This window comes from Cygnus olor, chromosome 4 (assembly GCF_009769625.2).
Source record: "Cygnus olor isolate bCygOlo1 chromosome 4, bCygOlo1.pri.v2, whole genome shotgun sequence".
NCBI lineage: Eukaryota > Metazoa > Chordata > Aves > Anseriformes > Anatidae > Cygnus > Cygnus olor.
This window is the reverse complement of record NC_049172.1, coordinates 22,129,990-22,146,642: the sequence shown is the minus strand read 5'-3', so window position 1 is coordinate 22,146,642 and position 16,653 is coordinate 22,129,990. Positions and strand designations below refer to the sequence as shown.

The 16,653-nt window shown below is 36.1% G+C and overlaps 1 protein-coding gene and 1 long non-coding RNA gene across 2 annotated transcripts in view; one reads left to right on the top strand and one right to left on the bottom strand.

Moving 5' to 3' along the window:
- TENM3 (teneurin transmembrane protein 3) overlaps positions 1–16,653 on the top strand; it is a 1,331,063-nt gene that overhangs the window by 517,073 nt on the left and 797,337 nt on the right. The window contains 1 exon segment of the mRNA XM_040554455.1: positions 3,357–3,522. The gene's annotated coding sequence lies outside the window, so the exon portion shown is untranslated.
- Positions 8,958–15,597, bottom strand: LOC121068912. Its single transcript, XR_005819137.1, has 3 exons — positions 15,493–15,597; positions 9,257–9,309; positions 8,958–9,170 (listed from the first exon to the last, which is right to left on the bottom strand). It is a non-coding gene; the product is annotated as an uncharacterized LOC121068912 (long non-coding RNA).

Genomic DNA, 16,653 nt, shown 5'->3' with positions numbered 1-16,653 from the left:
ATAAGGGAAGTCAGACATAACAAATGAGAATTTCAGGCCCAGTGACAGTAGAGAGAAACCTGGGTGCTTTATATCTCCACACCTTTCAATCAAGTAATATGTGTATGGCAGTGGAATAAACTGAAGACACTCTGGCAGCCACGTAGACTTTGATCAGTTTTGTTCATAGATGTGGCTCATATTTCACTAGCCTCTTTTGTCTAAGCTACTGATCTTCCCTAAACTTTACAGTGAGTGCTCAGTGAACTTAAAGAAACCTTTACTTGTTCTGCAAACAGATACTAAATACTCATGCTGAGCCACAGTATTTTTTTTCTTAAAACATCAGATGCAGTCTCTTTGTTATCGTACTTTTTGTCTAGTGTCCTTCACATTCTAAAGAGAACAAATTATTTTTATAATCTCTTTGGCTATCTCTACAGTCTATTTATAATCACAGTACTTTCATTAATTCAGTTTTGTAGTAGAAATTAGCTTGAAGATACTCATTTGTGTATGTTTGCTTTATGTTTTTTGTTTTTTTCTGATTTATGTTTTTGTTCTGTTGTAAGTTATGCCTATGCTTTTTGTTGCTTTCATGGCAATTGAGATAGTTACACAATTAGAACTGATAGTTATGCTTTCATAAATCCCCTTAGCATGTCTAAAGGGAAGGCCAAGAAGTTCACTTTTTTCTCCCGGTAGTGATATTGGGATAAAAGAAAGGCGGAGTGGGGACTGCCTTAATTTTTGGCTGTTTGTAGGAGCAGTCTGCACCTTGGTAGACAGCTCACCGGTAGGAGCATGCGACATAGTCTTTGTTTGTACTGCGCAGCGTGTGCCAAGGTGGTGTCTGGCTGGATCTGAGATATGATCGTTACTGGTTGTGTATTTTGTCCAGTTCAGAGCATAATGGGTAGGCTCTGTGCGGTCTATGAAAGTACTGTGTGCGTGACATAACAGTGCAGCTGTATGTTGCATATTCTAGGTGTGGTGTGAAGGCACACGTGAATCTGAGCATCTAAAGCCTGCTGAGATAATGCTAGACAACTGCAGAAAATAAAGACCAAACTTGGTGTACTGGTAGTGCTGTTCGTGCACTCTGAACTGCCTATTCAGTGTGGTCCTGGAATGGGCTATTCCCTTTGCTGTATCAGATTTTCCTCAAAAACAACAACAACAAACACAGAGAGAGAGAGAGAGAGAGAGAGAGAGAGAGAGAGAGAACCTAGGAAATAAATGACTTAAATAGTGTGGATGAAAAATTTACTGTTTCAGAGCTATTGTTGGGTAGCGTAGATAAAACCACCATTTGCTCCTACTAGATCTCCAGTGGTATTGCTTCTCGCTGTGGAGCTTCCTGGGTCCTGTTTGCACCTTTCTGCCAGTCAGAACAATTCTTGACCCCACAGAATATGTGTGGTGCTGACCCATCTGCCTCCTACTTCCCCCCGCCCCTGCCTCCAGGGGTGAAAAAGCAGGTGTTCTGTCTCACCTCTCCCAGAGGCACCCTAACTAGAAGTAGAGTGCTGCTCAGAAGTCATGGAAATGGTGCTGCTTTGCTATGCGGTCCTTTCTGGGTTTAACGCTAAAAGAATTGTAGTTTTTCTTAAAAGATCTCAATCTTCAGTTTCTCTAGGGAAAATCCCTAAAAATAATACATCTCCAGTGGTCATTTATAGCCAGAAATACCACTTTAAAACACAGTATGGAAAAATAAAACAAACACAAACAAAAAAGAAGAGGTGAAATGAACCTTTTATTCTTTCTGCAGAGAGGGATGCTAAGTCACCCTGAAAGAGATATTGAGTAGCATTGGGTTTAGATTTTAAACTCTGTAGGCAGTGACTTTAGAGATGACCTTCTGAAACAGTCTTGTCTTCTACTACCTTTTAGTTAATGTTGTGCGGTAATTCCTGGTATCCAAATCCAGAGAGGTGTTTTTCCATTCCTTTTTTATTAATTTGAAATTTCATTCTAGCAGTACTTGCTGTTTTCTAGACAACATCAAAAATACCTAGTAGAAGTAATCATTGCAATGTTTCACAGCAATAATGATCACAGAAAATTAGTGTTTTATGCATTATCAGATTCATAAACTTGCAAGGTTGTGAATATTTACAGTGGTTTGGATGAATGAAGGAGTCTTGCCAAGAAAATACAAATTCTTCAATAAATATATTCTTTAATTTTTTAGGGGATATATAAATAATGATTTTAAGAAACCATGAATACTTTTTTCTTTGTTCATATTTTAATAGTATACTCCTCTTTGCTGTTTCAGTAATTAAGTTTTATGACATTCCAGAAAGCATAAATCCTGCTGAGATGTTTAAGTTTGGAGCAACCTCTTGATGTACAAACAAAATAAATAAATAAAAGACACTTACCCAGAATCTTAACAAGCTGTTTTGCTTCTACCTTTGAAACACAATTGAATGGTAAAGCAATATGGTCTCCTCAAACTGTTCTAGCCTCGTTGTTAACTAGAACCTCCTTTTGAAATTCATTGCCTTCAATTACATTTTTTAAAGAATTTTAATTATGTGCCTGAAAAGAATAAAGATGCTCCAGGCTCCATTTGTTTATCGTGGAAGGCCTAAAAAAATGAGGACAGAGCTTCCCAGCTCATGCAGGGGTTGCAGAGAGAGAGAGATGACTTTTAATTCGACAAGTTCAGAGAGATTTCTTAGTTTGACGCGCACAGCAGGGGGTCTTTGAGCGCCTGGCAATACTTCAGCATTCTGAGCTTTGAAAGTCTTTCCCTGCAGCAGAAATTGTATCAAAAGCCAATGATAATATTCCCTGCAAGGTAAAGGACCCTATTGAAGATTTCTAGAGCTGTTTATTTATTCATCACAGTTTTTTCTTTTAGGACGTATCAGGTGTATAGGTAATAATTCACACAGATGCTAGAAAAATATAATAAATAAATAAATAAATAGGAACCCCTCATTAATCCTTCACCTTTCCCTTAAGTTTTCCTTAGGCCACGTGCACCGATAAAATTCCCTGTCATTTCCTGCCACATACTCTGCATACAATCTTCACTTCAAATCTCAGCTTTTCCCTGTTTTTAACAGAATTGTCATTTCTGTCTGCTTTCTACCACCAACTGAGTACATAAGATGTTTATGGCCATTTCCTTCCACTAAACCCTCAAAGTGATTGATTAATTTTACAGAAGGATATTCAATTTCTTAGGGGTCTTTTTAAATCTCATTTTTAAAGTAGATTTGTGATAACTGTTTCAAAGCCAAGATTAAAGCCTTATTTATATTCCAAAGATCAGAGTTTTAATGTTTTGGCATTACTTTTATTTGAAAAGTCTACACATATGATTTTCTTTCTGGTTTTGTTTTGTTTTGTTTCTGCAGCAGAGCTGGGACTGTGAGACTACGACAACCTTTCCCTTGTGTAATGTCAATGTCGGCTATCACTTTGGCAGAATCAGCCAGCTCAGTGAAGACACAAAAACCCTGCTTCCCTCCTGTTTTTTCATCTGCTGGTGGCATTCAAAGTGACCTTCCCTTATAAATATTGGTGAGTGACCACATGGGGAAAGCAGTTGCTTGGTGCAAAGAAACTTGTTTCAAAAAGCTGTGTTGACCTAAGTGTTTTCCATTTTTTCGAAGTATAAGGAAAAAAAAAAAGGCATGTGCAGGTGGTTTGGTGGTGTTTTTTTTTTTCTTTTTTCTGTTTAATAATAACGTAAGGTATTTAACAACATGTATTTCTCTAGACATATGAGCATTTGTAGGATGCTAGCATGTGTTACCTACTAAAACGGTAGAAAAGATTTCTTAACAGTACCGTTTCTAAGAGAGAGATACTTCCTGACAGCAAAACAAAAATCTCTCATCTCTTCCTGTTGCTTTTTGTTGGCTAAATTGTCTGGAATGGTATAAATTTATCATAATGCCCCAAATCTGGCAAGATGAGACTTTCCCAAGTGGAGGAATTAAGGAAGATTGCCAGAGGCTGCTTTCTGGGACCCTTCTGGTTTGGGAAGCATGCCTAGAGTGAAATCACAGCACTGCAGAAATTCTGATACCCACAGGGCAGTCCAGGAAAGCTGTGGTAACTGGAATAGTTCCGTAAGGCTATCTAAATTACATAGTTTAGTACTCAGAAAGTTCTCAGGTCGTTTGAGGCTGTCTCAGTTGATTTATCCTGCTCAAGACATCCAGTATGCCTAAAGAGGTTTTCAGTGTTGCAAACAGATGTGTAGATAGTGAAAAAGCCACACATGGGTAAGGAATATTTACAGTACTGTAATACAAAACACAACAAGGTATATACTCAGATACAAAAAATACTTTACCTGGCTTGGAACAGTTCGGAAGCTGTAAATACACACAGGATCTAAGGCAGGAATTTTCTGAAGGATTACACATATTTAATCTACAGACATTGCCATAAAGGAGTCATTTAGCCAACTGCCTTTCAGTATTATCTACATTATTGCAATTATCTCCTATTCAGACTACAGCCAGACAACTGTGATGTATCATTTATGACTATATGATAAGTAATGTTTGATTTTTTTTAATTTTTTTTTCTTAACCACGTGTACTTGAAGTATGTCAATTAAAAGGATCTGAGAAACTTCAAAAGAAGTATTAATAGGAAAGTTATCATGGCATCAGCCTAACAAAATAATGCCTTTTCATCAAAGGAACACTTCCAGCAAAAGGAAAGGCTAGTATATGTAGTGTATGTATATCTTGTGTAACGAACGAGGAGGAGTAGCATGGTAAGTTCCTCAGCTATGCATTAGGATTGTCACTGCTTTCATTGGCTTTTAGTTGTCAGGGACAGTATGGAGAAGAGAAGAAAGAGGGCAAAAAAATCATCAGAATTGCATAAATGGCTGTGCTTTATTAACAGGCTTCTTCCCTTCCTTCCCTTCTCTCCCTTTGTTACATATTTTGGGGTTAGCATTTGAGTACACAGATAAATCGTTGTCAGGTTAAGGTTAAAAATTTAAGTCTTCATCTGGGTCAGAGATCATTGTAATAATGATTTCAGAAAATGAAGGAATAAATAAATATTGTAATTGAATAAATACATTTTTTTACAGCTCTTTATCTAGTAATATTGTGCTAATCATAACCACATTCTAAAACTTCTAGTTCAGTGATGTATGGTGGTAAGTTTGCACATCATTTAAAACACGAGGGGAGGGGAGATTTTCAGAGCATACAACTTCTGAGAAATGACTTCTTTAATTGTACTTCTATTCTAAAGTTGTCTGTCAGATTACTGTTAGTGTTGCATAGTTTTACAGTAGCTGAAAGGAATAGCCTGCACTTTGATCATAGTGTGATATTTAGCACGTGTAGCTGCTTTCCTTAAAAAGGAATAAAACAGACCTATATACAGTCCAACAGTTAAAGGCTCAGCATTTCTTGTTTTCCATGCAAGATTCCAAGTATAAGCATACAGATCACAACTCATTATTTTAAATTATAATGACATTTTTGGAAGTCTTATGAGAGCAACTGGTATACTAATAATAGGTAACTAGATGATCATAAGCACTGTTAGGACCACAGCAACTGCTTCATCCATCCTAAGGGAGCGAAGCAGCTTTGTAGAGGCTAGGATGTTACATTCCTGGTAGATCAGAAAACAGTGGCTTTTTTACTTTTGGCTGCATCCGGCATTAGAAAGAAGTGCCAGAACTTGCCAGTAAATTCTGGTACCATGTTTTCCTGTTTTAATTTCTCTTTGAAACAACCATGCATTCAAGTGTGATCTGCCAGATGGTTCTATATTCAGTAGCGTGCTGCTTCCCTTGCCTTTTCCGCATACTTGGTATTTTGTTCAAGTTTGACATTTTAGAAAGAGTAAGGGAGCTTTCTTCAAGGAAATTAAGAGGGGTAAAGAGTGAGAAATAACTTTATTAAATATTACATAATTATTTATAATTCTTACTATAATAAGAGTAATAATTTCATACTATAATTTACGTTAAGAAGGTGGGATTCTTGGCTTTACCCTATTGTGTCAGAATGGGATTAATCTACATCTGGTTATTTAACTTTTTTTTTTAAAAGTAACTGTTTTTTCAGGAGGTTGGTGAAAAATCCAGTGTAAGCTCTAACACTGAAAGCTTAAAAGGCAAGTTTACCCTTTGAAGCCTGTAGCTCTGAACTACAGATGAAGGCTTAATGAGGACACTTCCTTGCAGCCTGGTTCAGATATCGATTGATTGTGCACACTGCATTAACTTCCAGAAGTATAAACTACCATTAGTCTTAAATAGTGTTATTTTCACCTAAGTAAAGGGGAGAACAACACTGTTATAAAAGAACTTATGTTTCTCTTTTTATCTGTAGGGTTTTTCTTCATTTTTATTTCATTTTCTTGTGCCTTTCTAACCTTGTAGAAATTTGATTGAAATGGAATCATAACACTCTTGTTTTTTAAATAAAGTCACACAAACTGCCAACCTGCAGAAACATGATGCTTCAGGAGCTAGAACTAACAAAGCCAGATTTCCTGGGGAAATCTTGTTTTCTTTGTACTGTAAGGTCACCAATTTCAACTGCAACCCCAATTTCCCTATTCCTCTTGTCTCCTATTGCCCTCTTTGGCTGAGAGACAAAAGAGCTGTGCTTCATGTGCTGCTCCTAGAATGCTGAGCAGGCCAGCCTGCTCCTGTCAGAGTGCCTGAATTCTGCCTAAACTTGGCTCCCTCGGGTTGTTAATTTGGATCTCCATCCCTGAAACTTGTAGGGTCCTAATTATCTTTAAGACTTCCCTTTACTGATTTAGTTAACATTTGACAATCACCCAGCTGAAAAATTACCGAGTACGGGTAGAGAGATAGAACACACATACAGACTGGGATTTCAGACTTGGATGAGACTGAAATGTGCAGGCATTAAAAAAGATCTAACAGGTAGCTGGGTTGCATGTGCTCCCATTGGGAGTAAGAGACAACACGATAAAGAATTTTTCCACTAATGTTTCTCTGTTAGTTAAAAAGCAAATTTTGATGAACTGTACTTATGACTCTTAACTCCTTATTTGAACTTCTGTTTGTTCAAGTAGCAGATAAATCAACACCTCCCTTCCCCCCTCCTACCTTTTTAAGATTTTTAACTTAGAAAATATATGAGAGTGAATTACTGATGGTGGCTTGAGATTTTACAGTGATTGTTTAGCTAAATCATCCAAACTGCTCATGAATAAGTCCAAGTAACGAATAAGAATATGGAATACCAGTCAGTGATTGTTACATAAAATATTCAGAGCTCAAATTCAAAAATTCTGAGTTATCAAAATATTGATATAAAAATCACAAAATTGCTATTAAATTCTTGAATAACACATACCAGCAATTCGTCAGGTAAATGTGTCATTAAAATTACTTCTAGCACATTGCAAACAAAAATGGGGGAAAAATGAGATTTACATGTGGAAATCATGAAAGTAATTTTTTCATCTTCAAGCGTTTTGATAGGATTATTTGTTGGATACAAGAAAAAATTTACCATGAGAATGATTGTACTACTTCCTATGTGAAGCAGTGGGACAAACTAGGCCCAGGTGTGGAAAGTGGTTGTGCAGAGGCAGTAAATGAGAGGGCTCTGAGGAGGTGCCAAAAACATTTTGAGTGACAACATTTAGAAACCACTGGCTGATCATGTGGCACCACTTTCAAGTAGGTGAGGAACTATCTTGTCTCCTATTCAAATATCCAGGTCAAAGTCATTATGCATATTCTTGTTACTAACATATTACTAACATATTCTTCTTCTTTAACAACTATTACTATACTAACATATTCTTATTCTTTGTTACTTTTCTACAGTTATGAAGCTAAGTTGAAATAAAGTATTTTATTGTTTTTCAAATACCTTATTGCAAGAGGAGAAGAAAGGAAAGGTTATTTCTGAAAATTATTTTGTTTTCTGCTTTTTATTTTTTCTTTTTTCAGTTTCTGCTTTTGCTTTTATGCACATAACAAACTGAATTTTTAGATTTTATGGTGACTGTACAAAGGGACTTCTGTATGAGTATCACAGAGTGGCATTGTTTAGCTTTCAAACATCTGCTGTTTGGAGTCGTACCCAATTCTGTGTTATGGGTTGTGAACCAAGTGGTGCATTTGAACATAAGATACATTGAGTCCGGAGTCAGGCCTACTAGTCAGTAGAAAACGTGGGGAAAAGAGAGATTCTGCAAGTGTTATGTTCTTGGGCTACAAGGAGGCATCTTTGTCAGTGTAGGAGTTGGAGCTAAATAGAAGCAGAGTAACTGCGAGAATGGTCATGAAGGTAAGGGTGCCCATATTCACATCTAAGTTTAAGCTGCAGCTCACAGACTGCTCGAAATGTTCAGTTTCCAGCCTTGCTTTGTCAGTCTGTCTCTCTCTCTCTGACTGCATGCGTAGGCCTTTCCATAATGAGGATTGTGGGGGAAGCTTCTGAATGAGCTCCATCTAGACACACAATCTAGACATCAGTTGCACAGAAGTCTCCTCTATTCCTCAATAGCACTGAGAAACCTTATAAAATGCAAGGAAATTGAAGGGGCAGAAGAAAAACAATTGTGGTCTTTGTAGTCTGTGTAGTCTCTGCAGAGAAGAGAGGGATCCCATTCCCAGCCTTAAGGGCTGCTCCAGCACTGTTTACTGAATAGTCATTGAAAAAACGTGTTTCAGCTTAAGATCTTGTTTTCTTACAAACATATAATATTTGACTTCACAAAAGTTACTGAAAATATACATGAAATAGAATTTACTTGGTTTTGTATCTTACTGATACAAACCTGTCAAATCATATATGCTTTCCAAAATTACCTTTTTAAGAGTTTCAGCTGGTAGAATATATATATATATATATATATATGTATATGTATATATATATATCCTTTATACTTTATATATTATACTTTGTTACACTTGAATCCAGTGACAGCATTTCTTTTTCAGTGCTCATTCTGTCAGGTGTACAGCTTTTCTGTTTATGCTTTTCTATGGTTGCTTTGCAAAGGCATGATTAAAAGGTGTTCCAGAACCTTGGTTATTAAAGACTTATTTAAAGAAACAACATGCATTTAATCAAAGAGCACTGGCAATAGTCGGTTTTGCTTTGAAGTAATTCTTGTGATTCCTTGGCTGAAATGATGTTATCTTGATGTTGAATGTAAAACCTTCCATAGTCAAGTAAACCTTACTGAAACAGAGCAAATATACAAACAAATGGAATACAATAATTGTCTGAAAAGGTGGAATTTAGGGGCAAGTGTATTTTCTCATTACCAGTTTGCTGCTTTTATTCCTGGCAACTTCTGATTGACATAGTCACTGCGTTCCTGTTAAAGAAAACAAAACGAATAGAGCATCAGTCTTCACTTAACACTTTTGAATCGTCAGTGAGCTGTGACCAGTTGACAACAACCAGATACCGAACTGAAGGTTTGCCAGCCAGCAAGATGATAGAGGGGTACATTAATAAGTTTCTTGCACAACTGAACGTTCGAGCAGTCTAAAGCAGACATGAGAGTTGAAGATAGCTTAAAAGAATTATATTCTTCTTTTACTGTCCCACTTCATCCACTTTCAAAGTTCACACGGTATGTAGTTTTATCCATCTCTTGTGTCAGTTGAAGTGTTCCTTATCAGATTTTCCAACTCCAGCTCTAGGAATTGACTGTAGGAATGCTAGCTGTTGCAGCCATAATGGGCTAAATCATAAAGGTCTTTTTCCCTTGCATGTCCAAAGCAGTATATGCCAACAAAGTACTTCAGCGCTAACTTAAAGCATGAATTTAAGCGTTATCTGAAAATCTGATTTGTCTTTAAGTCAAATTCTCCATTATCCTGGTTTTCGATTTGGCTTATCTCAGCCTGAGTTTGTGTATGTTTGGACTTTGTGGGCCAGTATAAAAGGCAAATTCAGACAGACACAACAGGAGCCAAATTCAGGGCCAAGTGCATGATCTTTTAGGTGCTCCTCTGGCAGCATGGTAGCATTTTTGGCACAAAGGTTAATTGAGTGAATTATGCTAATCCAGCAAATACACTGCTGAACTGGAGGATCATATATTCATATACTTTTTTTTTTTTTTTAAAAAAAAGAAGACATTTCCCTTTCCAGTTCACATGTCAGTCAGAGAAAAATGCAAAAGGCATTTGTTTTAAAGGTACTTATTGCATCAGGGGAAAAAAAAAAAAAAGTTTTAGCTGGTGCGGCCTGACCTCCTAATCAGAAGTGTGTATGGCTATAAATATATTTTATGTCTTACTATAATCTGGTGTCAATGTTAGTAGTGATTTTTGTCACAATTTAATTTATATGCATAATAGCAAGAAATTCTGAAACTAAGCATACTTAGCTTTCAATTGAGAAAAACAGGAATGGAAAAATAAAACAGATCTTCAGGGCTAAACTAGCTATCAGTCAGGTTTACAATTTTCAGAAGTGCATATAGCCAATTTGAAAATGATTTTAGACGTTGAAGAGTCTATGATTTGTTTTCAGTTTTGAAAATTCACCTCGTTACTTGAGAACTTTCAAAAATAGCATGAAGTGATTTATTTATTTTTATTAAATCATATGATACTTTACTGAATGTTACATTTGTAGCAAATTGAGGTCCAAAGCCTGAAGCGATCTTAATTCCGGAAAGAGTTCCATTGCAGGTAAATTCATTTTCAAAATGTGGATGGTTATAAAGGGGAGGCCTTTGCTCCGTTGTGAAATGCTCTTACTGTGTTAGGGCAGAAGTGTACCGGGAGAATACTGAGGTCAAACTAGCTTCAGGCATTGATAAATGCTAAGTTACCAGGAGCTGAACACTGGGAGAATTTATCTTCCCATCCAAGTGGTTCTTTGCTTCTGACAAGAAAGAAAGTGATTCAAATGAATGCACACCTCAAAAAAAAAAAAAAAAAAAAAAAAAAAAAAAAAAAGGCAACCAACCCAAAAAAAAACAACCACTATTCTTCCTTTGAAAGACTCCTTAAGTGTTTTATTTAACTGACTGGTTCTTACAAGCACTTTTAAAAAGGAAATTAACTGTTAATATCCTGGGAGGTATTTGTGTTAAAGGTCATATTAAACAAAAGGCAAATCTAGACTATCTGAGGAGTCTGGAGAAGATGTTTAATGCAAATTTTCTTGAAAAAAAAGATGTGTGTCACTGCAGGTCATCTCTGAATATTCTTGTTGGGCTTTCTCTGTTGGATATGCAATCTCAGCTAAATGTTTTGAAGAGGAGGAATCAAATAAATTGCCCTATTTTGGGTTTTTCTCATCTGTATACAGTTGTGCAGGTCTAGTAGACCTGAAAATTGCCCAGAGACAAACTTTTAAAAAATAGAGTGCTTTTGAGGCAGAAAATTGCTTTTCTGCAGCATGGTCTAAGGGACAGGATGTGACAGGAGGACAAGGAATTGTCACTATGTAGCAATATTGTAAAGCATATATTCCATAACAAAAAGGATCATTTGTCTCTTTTTTCTTTCATTTTAAACTAAAGAAGATTTAATTAAAACAGCTGAAGGTGTGCCGTAGACTGAGAAATAGGCACTATAAATTACAATTAAAACTGAAAGTTCCTACTTTAACCCCCCTGTAATAGCTTTAAGTTGTAGAGTGCATGTGAAACGTATGCCTGCCCACCACTTCAGAAGCCTTATTCTCCAAAGGGGAAGTAAGAAAAAGCAAAAAAGCTCATTGTACATGTATGTCAAATATTAACGTGATTCTTATAGTATAATAAGAAAAGAAAGTGGTTTGTGCTTTTGATTAGCCTCTTGATGTTTGAGAATGTTTTTGTATGGCTTAATTTGCCTTTTTATGGCAGTTTGTACATATAAATCAAAATGAGGAGTCGAGGGGGAAAGAAATGTGCCATTTATATACTAAGGATATGAGGCCTCCTTTGGGCCCATTACACATTAATGGGTCAGCTGAGATTTATTAGGATATGTATATTAATCTTTATACACATTCACATACTATAATTGTTCCTTTGGCACTATAATGTGATTAGCTGTGAATTTGTGCAATATTAACAATAATATGGATTTCCATATTACAGAACAGTAATAACAAATGGTTATTAAAAATGCATGTAAAGTATGGGATGTGAAAGCACTTCCTAACTCTCAGTAATCTGATTATGTTCTGTTGTTTTTAAATACCAAAATGGTTAAGTCTTTGCTGTAAAGTGAAATCTTACATGAGAAAAGCAGAAATTTTATGTTCCACAGAACCGAATGAATGATTCTAAAATTGAAAGAAAAATTACTGGCTCTTTCTCATGGAGACCTGATGTGGATTTTTGCATTATTATCATTTTAAAATATAGCACAAAATAGAATACAGAAGGTAAGAGAAATGTCCAGTAATAAAATTTTCCTAGTAGGATGCTCTCCTATATCAGAGTGGAGTTCAGTGTGGAAAGAACTGTCTAGGATCTCTGCTACTTGCCAGCCAGCCAGATCAGCATTGATACCTATACACTTCAACACTGAGAGGAGCTTCCCTCCTCTGTCTCAAATTTTATAAAAAATAGTTTTATCCATAGGGCAATCGATGTGTGATACACAGATTTGTGTACAAATATACACATATATATCCTTACAGTACAAATATAGTAAGGGAAAGCTGTTAATTTTATTAGTAAAGGTAATTATTTTTTGCTTTCTCACATGGTAAAAAAATAGAGCAGCCACTTTGATTTCAGATAGAGTGCAGCAGTAGTAGGTCTGTATGGCATGGGTCTGTATATACTCCTCTGTTACTCTGCTTCTGCTTTGTGATCAGAAATGACAGAAGTTCCTGAACTTGTCTTTGAGTGAGACAAACAACACTGAGACCTTTCTACCTTCTTTTGATGGGACAAGTGCTTCTTCCTGGGGAAAAAAAAAAAAAAAAAAAAAAGGAAGTTTTTCTCTCTAGTTGTTTCCATGAGGTAGGGACAACATAATGGTATTATTTTAGTGCAAGTTGGTTTACCCTCCCTTCATGATTCCATAGTGAGAGGGTGTATTTTTAGACCCTTCTTCACTGAACCATCAACTTTTAGGTTCACTTTCTGTATATTTGGGGGAACAGAAAGAAAGTAAAGGTAAGGGGGAAATGTGCTTCCCATTCACTTGTACCCTTCAGTTTTGTTTCTTATTGCAGTGCTTAAAGTAGTCAGGTTTTCCAGTCCTACCTCAGCTACTGAACTCTGTCCCTTCCCAGTCTTGCCACCAAGCATTTCCTCCATCTGGTCACTTCACCAAGTTATTGGGATTATGTGAAATCAATCTGGTAGTATATCTGAGTATTGTAGAGTTCTGAAGTAAATTAGTGCCGAGCAGTGAAACAGTCAGTGCGAAGACAGCAATTCAAACTTCTTTTTCCATGCATAACTTTCATTGTATCTTCCCTCAGAGAAGATACTGCACGTAAGTTCCACTTAGCATATTTATAGGATATGGTTCCCAGGATATGGTCTTTAAATTCTGGACTTCCTTAGGAGTGTTCTGAGGGAGTGTTACTTGTCAGAGACCGTTCTAGCAAAACTCCAGTAAACAATGAGAATGAGGAATATTTATTTCTTGTATATATGTGTGAATTATGTAAAAGACTCTGTTTAAGAAGCAAATACAAACTGGTGTGAAGAAAGCAACAATAAGTATGTTTTAGAACCAAGATGAAAGCAGGAGGAGCATGACAGAGCTGCAGTCAGGTAATTACCGATTGTCTGAAGAGTGTTTTACCCACTTAATCTTTCTACTACTGGCCAGTCTTGGGCACATGGTGCTTTTTTATAGCTTCCCATGCCCTTTGGTCATTGAGATCTAGTCCAAGTAGTAGCAGAATCAATGCATCTTCCCTAGCTTCATAATGAGATTTGCTATGTATTTTGAAGTGGTGTTCACTCCAGATGTTGTAATAGATGCAAACATCTTGTTGCTTTTACACCACATGGCCCTTAAGAATCCTAGACCCTATTTCTGATGGCTGGAAGTTCATCACAATGAAGTAAATTGTGCTCAAGTCTGTGTCTATGACTCAGAACTGGATTGTATATCTTCAGGCCAGAGAATTGGTAGACAACATTGCCAATAGCTGTTGTGAAGGGAGTGAAGAATTAGGAAGGAATTAGGATTAAGAGTGAATGAATACCAAAGACACAATCTATTCCTTTCTTCATGTCCATTTTATGATCTGGTGCTCACAAGATTTAGTTACAGCACAATACGATGAAAATTTAGCACGCTATGTATCTGTAAGTTAAGGCCTACATTAGATATTTGTCTTCAATATTCTACTAGTTCTATAAGAGCTAATTCTTAGAAGTATGTGAAATGAAAGAACAAAGGTATGAAAGAATTAAAAACTATTTTTAGTCAAACATCCGAATTCACTAATAATCCCACTCTACAAGTAAACATGTCCTTTCAGTTTTCCATCTAGAGACAGGAACTACGTTGAATTCCTGATTAAGAAAAAGCTTGCCAAAGTAGTAATAAACTGTGTTGTTATTAACATAATAGCAAATAATTACTTGGCTATTGTGATTTTTTTTTCATTATGATGGAATCCTGATGGTTTCATCAGGATGATGAAACGGAACAGGGTACATCTGTTTCCCAAGTGTATTTCAGTGTTTCTTATGTGTTTTGATGTTTCTTATGTGTTTCAGTGTTTCTTATGCTTCATCTCTTTTTCTCCTGCATTTGTTCCTCACACAAAAATAATTCTACTTTAATTTCTTTCCAGCTTGTCAAGTTTACTGTGTTCCTCTGGAGTTGGGAACTTTATTGCACACAGTATTCCAGGCAAGATTTTGAATAAAAAACTGTCTATTGGAACACCAATAGCTTGCTCCTGAAAAGCAGTAACTCATCCAGAACCTATTCATATAAAGTTCAGTATTTTTCCCTATGTCAGGTACTGTGTTTTTATCAGCCTAATTTCTTTTGCCATCTTATTGTCTGTTTATTCAGGCCTGATGCATTTTTTGGTATCTGGTTTTCACCTTTGCTGCTTTGAGTAAATTGTTTATTCTGTAGTTAATCTTTAATATGTTGAATGTCACAGGCTTCAGCACAGGTTTCTTTGGTATTCGCCTGTTGTCTCTCTCCTTATTGAGAAGATTGACAACTTCTGTTTTTCTGGTTTTTTTTCAACCAGTTATTTATACATGAGAGGAACTTTATTCTTATCCTATGATAGTCTAGTTTCTTTAAGGCTCTAGTCTTTTGAACCAAGTAGTTTAATCCAAGTTTGGTCCAAACTTGCTATTGCTATTAGAAATTGAAGCAGATGGTATCCATCAGATCGGTCATATTTATTTGCTCATTGATGCCTCGAAAGAACACATCAGTCAGGATTTTCTTTTGCTTCCCAATATTTGTGTTAATTCATTTGCCCTTTAATTCTGTAGTACACCTTCTACAATTTGTCACATTGACATAGATTCACTCTTTTAGTGATAGTTTTAAGTTTTATAAATAAATTATACATTGTGGTTGATGGTGCAAAACCTTACTGCACTGAAGGCAGAAAATGACTCGTTTTGGCCTTATCTTCTATAAAAGCTCCTTCTCCAACTTCACTGTCTGTTGGTCCTACAGGCTTTCTGATAGAATGTGCCATTGATATGCGTGGGATATGGAAAGGGATTATTTTTTGTTACGCATTAAAAAGGTGGTCCTCAGACTTTGTTTGACCTTTTTATTGTGTCCTTTTTAAACCAATAATCTTATAATCTCAAACTTGAATGAGTTTTCATAGGCTCAAAAAGCCACTCACAGGCTTTGGGAATACTGTTTTGCCATATTTCCATTTTCTGCTGCCATATTCAGAAATCTTACAAAATGAACAATGTTAAAAACAACTTAAGTATAGGATTTCTAGCTGATTTATTTTTATACAAACTATGGAAAAGACACCCACCTTATTCCTAGTCTTAGTAATATGCAATTTCAGCAGACGGACTTTTGTCATGCATTTTACATGAAGATGATGAGCATTCTATTGTATTCAAATGATTGTAGAATTGCTGTAAAATGACATACAGCAGGTGGTGGGCCAGTGTCATTTGGAGAACATCTCTCTGAGATGCAACTCGAGCTGCAAATGCCTCTCATTGATTTACCATATCGCTTCAAGGCAAATCCTCTTTGCTTGCTTATCTATTCCATTTTATTTTGGTGCAAATTAATGCCTTATTTTCAATTCATATTTGGTCTGTCTTTTGCTTCTACTTATTAATTTCTGGCTGCAAAAGGAAACAAGTAGAAGGCAACCATTAAAACACAGTTCTGTGCTGTGTAGTTTCAGCAGCAAGTTGGGATAGTCCAAGGCCTGTGTTTAAAAGTGCTTTCTGCCATGTGTTTTTTGCTCCTGCCTTGCAAGATTTTCTTCTAATTTTGCTGTAACCTAGCTAAACTTTTTTTTTTCTTTCCTTTGGCATTTTACATGTATCAGACTATTCTGCTAACTGTTTTGAAGCCTTCTTCAATATTTTACTTTGTAAGCGCTATCTCATAATTTTTAAGGCATGTTTGGGAAATGTGTATAGCCAGGGTATATATCAATAGGGATGCTTACATATATTATGGATTAAGTTCTATTAATAATAATTAATCTCAGTTTAAAGAATAAGTATGTATATGCATTAATATATTGGAGAAAAAGATTAAGAACA